General features: G+C 30.4%; 1 pseudogene across 1 annotated transcript; it reads right to left on the reverse strand.

Annotated features, from left to right (window-relative positions):
- Positions 1-1,681: 1,681 nt before the first annotated feature.
- LOC111291258 (U-box domain-containing protein 19 pseudogene) lies at positions 1,682-4,079 on the reverse strand (annotated as a pseudogene). The gene has a single exon (XR_016346500.1). The product of XR_016346500.1 is annotated as a U-box domain-containing protein 19 pseudogene (transcript).
- Positions 4,080-7,916: the final 3,837 nt, after the last annotated feature.

The following is a 7,916-nucleotide window of genomic DNA, read 5'->3' on the forward strand; positions in this document are numbered from 1 at the left end:
AAGTTATTTAACAAGATACATGACATTATTGATGTGATATTATAAATTTTTTTTAAAAAATAAATTTTAATCACTTAACTTTTTTAAAATTTTTATTTTTATCACTCAACTTTAAAAATTTATAATGTAATTACCAACATAGAAATCAATATTTGATATTTTTATTGCATGAAATTAAATTATAAATTTTTTATTTTATTGCAATTATACAATTTAAATTTGAAAAATAAAAGAATACTAATCGATTGCCAAAATTACTAAAATATTATTACTTCAATATTTATCATTCAATTAATCAAAATAAATTCAAGTAACTATTTTAAAATTTTACATTTTGATCACTAATATTTGTGAAATTATTAAAATTAGAATGTCACCTTCAATGTAATTTTATAATGATTTAATTATCAATGGTTTATGAAATTTAATATAATAAATTATTTTATTTTATTTCGTTGTATATACTTTAATATTTTATTACATGAAATTAAAACTAACTCTTAACATTATGAAATATAAAATATTTAGTTGAGATTATTTAGATAAACTTAATGACAAAGATTTAAAATAACATTATTTTAGTAATTTTACAAGTGGATAACATTCATTTATTTTTCAAATTTAAATGGTATAAGTACAACAAAATAAAAAATTTATAATTTAATTCTATACAATAATAATATCAAATACTTATTTATATATTATTTTTAAAATTTGAGGACTTATTTTTTAGTGATCAAATTGTAAATTTTTAAAATTGAGTGATCAAAATATAAATCCTTAAAAAGTTAAATGATTGAAATTTATTTATATTTTAAATTTAATAAAGCCATATTAATGTCATATGACTTCTCAGATGATGTGATAATGCCATATGGCACTAATGCCATGTCAACACATCATTAATTAGTAATGATTGAGTGATAAAAAATACTTATACAAAAATAAATTATTAAATTAAAAAAATTAATACATAAATAACCATTTTAGAAAAATTGTAAAATTAAGTGACTATTTGTATATTTTACCTTTTTTTATATAGAATAACTACCATATTAATAATTTCTAAAGTGAAATTAAATAGAAGTAAAATAATAATATAAACCAATAGCAAGGTCACATAATGAGTTGTTAGTTCTAATAATCAAGATTTAAACCTTAACCATCCCATAGACTAATAATAAAATTGAAGATTTAAATGCCGGTAAATATAAAAAGAACATTGTTTTTTTTTTTTTTTCTATTTAACTTTTACTTTCAAAGGTAAAAAATTGTGTTTAGATAAAAAACATAAAAATTTAAAAGGATTTTTGTATAGAATATGTAACTTTTTAATATGTAAAAATACATGAATAATAATTGAAGATTTAAATATCTTGTAAATATAAAAACAACATTGTTTTTTTCTATTTAATTTTTACTTTCCAAGGTAAAAAAACGTTTTAGATACCAAAGAAAATATAAATATTTAGAAGCATTTATGAATAAAATAGTGGCTCTTTTATATATCAAAATACATGATTTTATTTAATTTTAAAAAATATATGATTATATTTTATATTGACAAATCTTATTATCATATAATTTTGTCTTCAAACTTTCTCTTTTGTAACACTTGTTCAAAACGGGGTATAAAAAGAATTTGTTTTATTATGCTATAATTTAGAAGACAATTTATTCATGCCTCTCTCACACAATCTTAATCATTTATTGCTATAAAAGAATCATGATACAAATTTTCATGTCCAAGCTCTATTACATATTACTAATAAAAAGTATGATTTGCAGTCATTAGCTCTTGCAAAAACTGAGCTAACGTCCTGAGATTCAAATCTTAATGACTAAAAAGATCAAGGAATCCACATACGAAAACGTATGTAAGTATATATTTACACGAGAAAATGAAAAGAATTCTGGATTACTACCAAGTATGAACTGATTGTTCATGGGTAAATGCTTGACACCCTTGTCCAGATGAGCTTGTTTCATGGAACTTGTGAAGAATCTTTAGCAGTGAGCGTGACTTCTTGCTTGCATAAGTTGTGCCATCTGTTACAAGCGAATATAGGGAACTCATGATGGAAGCATCCTTAGCCAAAACAGCGATGGCCTTGTCACCACCATTGGAACACAAAGATAGTAAGATTGAAACACAATTCTCCTTCCCTGCTTGAGATGTTGAAGACTGCAAAATCCTGGTTATTATTGGCAAAGATGAAGTCTGGAGAATTGCCAATGTTCCATCATAACTCTCGGCCAAGGTTGCAAGAACAGCTAATGAATCTGTTACAAGCTCATGTTTGTCGGATGAAGCTAGAAGAATATCAAGGAGCAATGGAACACATCCAGCATCTAGCACTCTTTGATAATTTCCAGGATATAAAAGAAGTCCAAAAAGTGCTACCAGTGCATTCTTTTTCCCACATGCCGTACCTTCCTTTATCAGATCCACAAGTGCTGGAATTGCCTCAGGCATTTCTCCGATCAATTTCCTGTATCCCTTCACTGAAGAGAGGTAAAATATTGTCGCAGCTGCTATTTGCCTTGCTTCCAAACTTATACCCCTCTTAAGGACTGCAAGAATTGATCTCAATCCCCCACTTTCAACAATCACTTTCTTGCCACTAGCATGCTTTGAGATCTTCAACAAAGCTGCAATTGCATTCTCTTGCATGGACTTATCGAAAGAAAATAGGAGGTTTAAAAGAGGTGAGATCGTTCCAGCTTCAATCAGGCAAGACCTATTAGAAATGTTTGCTTTAGCAAGCAAACGAATCTCATAAGCAGCCTTGTTTTTCTGCTCACTGGGTCCAAAAATCAACTTTCTTGCTAGAAACTTTGACAGAAACTTCATTGCCTCCGCAGCTGCTGGACTGCCTGGAATAATTGTCCTAGTTATGTCGCGACTTTGCTTTCCTGTTTTGGCAAGAGATACCCCATTATCTGCACAAAACTGATGGATTAGCTTGCGGAGATTTGTGTTCGGGACCAACTCTGTGTTTTTTAGCTTCTCCCCTGTTTTGGGACAGATCGTATTCCCTGCTTTGAACCATTTTTGTATCGAAGACCGATCATATGTCTGTCCAGTTGAGACAGTCACCGGGTCAATCATTAGCTCGAGTGATATTGGACAGCGAAAATCTTCAGGATTCAAGCAACTGAGTATCTCCACGTTGCATCTTACGTTTGATTGATCAGAATTTTGATTATCCAATGTATCGAAAATAACTCCCCGGCAGTAGCTCATCAACCCCAACAAACTACTTAGAAATGGTAACTCTCTTTCCTCACCATCAACACATTGAGAGCTAATCTCTTCTTCCAAGAATTTGATTTCCTTGTTGCAATCACTCCATCTTTTGATCTCAAGATAATCAAGAACCGATTTCAAAATATGAAATTCAGGCTCAATTCCCTTCTCAAATCGGTTCAGAACTGAAAGAACTCGTCTCATGGCTCTTTCATCATCAGGGTCAATGTCAATTTTCGTTTTCCTTGCCTGCTTTGCTACCAACTCTACCAATTCCTTCACTTCGCCACAAACATCGATCAAATTCAATGGCAAAACATCAAGAGCTGTAGCAACAGTTCTAATAAGTACTCGAAATTGGGAGGCCACCAACTCTGACTTCATTAAAATCCATACCCTTGCTCCTTCTCGCGAGCAATCCTCCAACAAGAACCGAATTTTCTGGAAAGTAAGATGAAGCTCGGATAAGCAAAGCACAACCGAGTCTGGAACAATTAAACCACGATCGCGAATTTCCTCGAAAAACACAAGGAGGATTCCAATTTGGCGAATCGTTTCCCGGGCATTTCTTCTTTGAGTGGCTAAGAATTTTGATTGGTAATTGTTGATATTTTGAGAAAGAGTGATTAAGGAGCCGAGAAGAGTTGCTGGAGAAACCGCTTCGCACGGATGAACCGCCGGAAATGACAAAATCCGGCGCTCAACACAATTGTATATTTTTATCATTGGTGGGATTGAAAATACGGAAGAAAGGATCAGAGGAGTATGTTTCTTTATGTGCATAAATAGCTTTTTTAGGCTTTCGAAGCTCGTTTAACTGAAGACTTTCAGCTAATCCCAATCCAAATTATAGCAAGGAGCTAACGAGAAAATCTTGGTGACACGTGGCAGTTGTGAGATTACACGACTGCCGAGTTGATTTGGAAAAGACAGGGTGGGATCAATTTGGCGCCAGATATTAAAGACACGTGTCCAGAAACACGTGGAGATTTGAGGTTGGGCCGGTGTTGCTTCCCGGATCCTGCTAAATACTCGGAGACCTGGATACTTCGATGTTTGAATTAGTTATTGGTTGGTACGGATCTGGCTCTTTAGCGGGCCCCACAAGCCGACCACAGACAGCTGGGCCAATGAAAATCAAGCATGTTACCCAGCACACCGGGAATGTCAGAAAGTGCAAATCAAACTTAAGGCTTCAGATTTGCTGGTTTTTTGGCGGGTGGTTGCCTTAGAAAGAAGGAAAGTTTTGTTAATTAAATATTAATGGATATAAATCATGCTTAGCCCAAGATAAAGGCAGAACAACATAAATAATAAATACAATTACTGGGTAAGTTGTAAACTATATCTCTATGTCGGTCCAGTAGTGTAAACCTTAATGAACATTACATTTTCAGACGGATTGGTCAATTATTATCGTATATCTATTACTACATAATATAAAATTAACCTTTTCCATTGAAATAGTGTCAAGAAGCCTAACACTCCTCTCAATAGGTTTTTTTTTTTTTTTTTTTTTCCGCTTAGCTGATACCAAATTTGATTTTTTTTTTAAACGAGAAGCTAAAGAGATTTAGGAAAAGAAAATTGTAAGTGATAAGAATCAAACTCTAAACTTATATGAATTCATTTTTTAAAAGAGATGAATAAGTTATGTGACTTAAACTTTAAGTTTGGATCAAATTGATTTTACAATATATAAAAGTAATCTTTTTAATTGAAATAGTATATTTAGTAAAGATGAGCAATCGGTTGATTTTATTTTTAAAAAAAATTGACTTAATCGATCTCCGTTGAAAAAAATAAGTGAATTGACTAGCCTAATTTTAATAATTGAAAATAATTAAACTGACATATAAAGTCATTCAATACGTTAAAAATCAAATTTTTTCACCATTCTTTTGCTACCAATTTTGAATAATAATTTTTTCAACAATTTTCACCAAATAAAACTCTGTAATTTTATCCCTAATGTCATATTTGTCATTCTTAACAATACAAATTAAAATATTTTTTTTATGTATCATATATTTAAAAATTTATTAAAAAATTTGTTAATTCAATCAGTTCGATTATTAATTTTAAAAATAATAAATTAACCTAATTAATTAACTAAATTGATTTATTTAACTAATAATTACTAAAATCGAACTAAACAAACCGACTTGATCAAACTTAGTTGGTTTCTATCCACAAGTTGATTAGAACCTACTTATGCTTACCCTTATATGTTAGGGTTAATTGAAGGTCTAATTAAATGACATATGTCATTCAATTGAGTTCTTAGATCTTTATTTGGGTTTAGTCTTTAAAAAAATAAAATAAAGAAAATAAATAATAAATAATTTTTTAAAAACTCCTAAAAAAATCAAATTATTTACTGTTTATTAAATTAAATTGAATAGTTACATATATTTATTTTAAAAAAACCCCTAAAATGAAAATTTTAAAAATAGTACGTGACATTTTTATACTTTCATACATGATGAAATATATATACAAAACCAAGTAATTAATATTCTTTTAAAATAAACTTAAAAAAAATTCTTTTAAAATAAAAATGTTATCCTAGCGTAATGGGTCAAATTTTTTAGTATTTATATAATAGCTATAGTTATGCTTAAACATTTAACTATGTAAAAGTAAAATATCCACTTGTCTGCAATTAGATGCATAATCCAAATTCCTTACGGAAGGGCGAAATTGAATTCTATTCTTTTTTTTACCGAAAATTTATATATAATAAACCAAAGATTTCTACTAAAATGTTATGACAATTAAACATAACTAAAATACACCACCTAAAAAGCGTAGCTTGTTGATTTGATTAAATACCATGCCAGGTTTGATGGCTTGGCCAAGCTCAAGCCTGTGCTAAACCCGAGTTCATTTGAACTCGATAATATTAAAAATATTATTAAAATATTAGTTTATATATTAATGTTTTATATTTTACAATTAAAATTAATTTAAAAATAATATTTTAAATTGGACCAAAGTCGAACTTGAAAATTTCTGTTTGCACGAGACTCATTGATAAGTCTAAATGGCTTGATAAGTATCTGATACAGAAGATAGTTTTACACATGAGTTGGTTTTATTTACTATTATTTGTAGATAAAATTTAAAATCTTTTAGTTTTATACTTGTAGCAAATTCTTAAAAGAATAACATATTATTTCATTCCCACCAGCTCCTCCATTTTTTTAATTAAGAAGAAAAAAAATAAAAAAGGAAACTCATTTGAAGTTTAAACGGGAGCGATATTAATCAGGTGTTGAAACATTCAAAAGACCTGATCAAAGTCAAAAAAATTTTAGCCTGTAGGTCCAAAAGAGATAAGACTATGGGGTGACAACAGCTAATTAGAGAGCTGGAAAAAATACTCGAAAATTTCAAATCGACACGCCTGCAAAGGGTCAAAAGTGTAATAGGATCTTTCTCCAATCATTCTTCTGCATGAGTCGGCACTGAGAACGACAAACCATGAAAAATAGCAAAGTCCAATTGCTGTGTGAACTTGTTGCTTGTATTACTTCATTAATCATTCTTACTTCAACAATTGATTTTCTAGAATTTTCTAGCAGAATTGTTTCTGGCTCAGACAACATATATATATATATATATATAATGTAAGGTGAGACGTCCTTATCCCATTCTCATGCATGTCTATCAGAATCAGATTCAGGTACCAGTCGTGGCCAAGCTTGGAAGATTTTCATTAATTAAATCTTTTGTTTTTGTGGCCAAAATCTGAGCTCATGGCTGCTGAATAAAATAACCAATGATATTTAAGTGATTGGAGGCAATCGAGAAATCGACCTAAACGTGGACAAACCATCTCGTGACTAATATCACGCGCATGTTACGTCTTCATCACAATAATTTAATCGTTATTAAACATGCACTTAAACTCATTTAAACGTTAATCATAACCCTTTTTTTAATGATTATGCGGGTAATTAGATTGATGAATATGTTCTAAATTTCAGTCAAAAATTACGTGTCAAAACCTTGATTTTGTTGAAAATGATTGCAAACCATAGCTTCCTTGGTTTAATGCTATACAGACAAGGTTTGATAAGTACATTGAAAGATTATTGATTGAAAATGCATTGTGACCATGAGACAGCTAACGTTTCTGATAGTTGCTTCCTGCCTCCCTCACTTTTATTTGTTTCTGAGAATGAACAAATGATGCAGAGGAAGACTACATTTGGTTGGGGGCACCAACATGGGGTTGTAACCTTTGAGAAGAAAATACATGGCAATAGCTTGTTGGTTAATTTTGAGGATACTTTGCGCGTGACTAAGAGTAGTATTATTTATGTTTGGTTGGAAAACAAAGATGAAATTAAGAAGGAAAGTTTTTTTTTTTTTTTTCATTTTCTTTAATTTGGTAAGAGAAGAATAAAAAGAAAAAATGAAAATAAGTGGAATTGTGTCTTTTTCTTCGTTCCAAATTAATCTTTTTTCTTCCAAAGGCTTGTGACAGTGCCTTAGCCTCAAAGCTCATAATCACATGGGCAATAAATTTGGGCATTTTCCACTCTCATGATGAATTAGATAGTACGACCCCAGCAAATCCGCAGTCTCCTGGTGCATGTGATGTGAGCCACTGTGTTTGGGCCTTCTTTCAATATTGTCTCATATGGGCAGTTAGATC

This window comes from Durio zibethinus, chromosome 11, assembly GCF_047325235.1.
Source record: "Durio zibethinus cultivar Kanyao isolate XHJ-2024 chromosome 11, ASM4732523v1, whole genome shotgun sequence".
Lineage (NCBI taxonomy): Eukaryota > Viridiplantae > Streptophyta > Magnoliopsida > Malvales > Malvaceae > Durio > Durio zibethinus.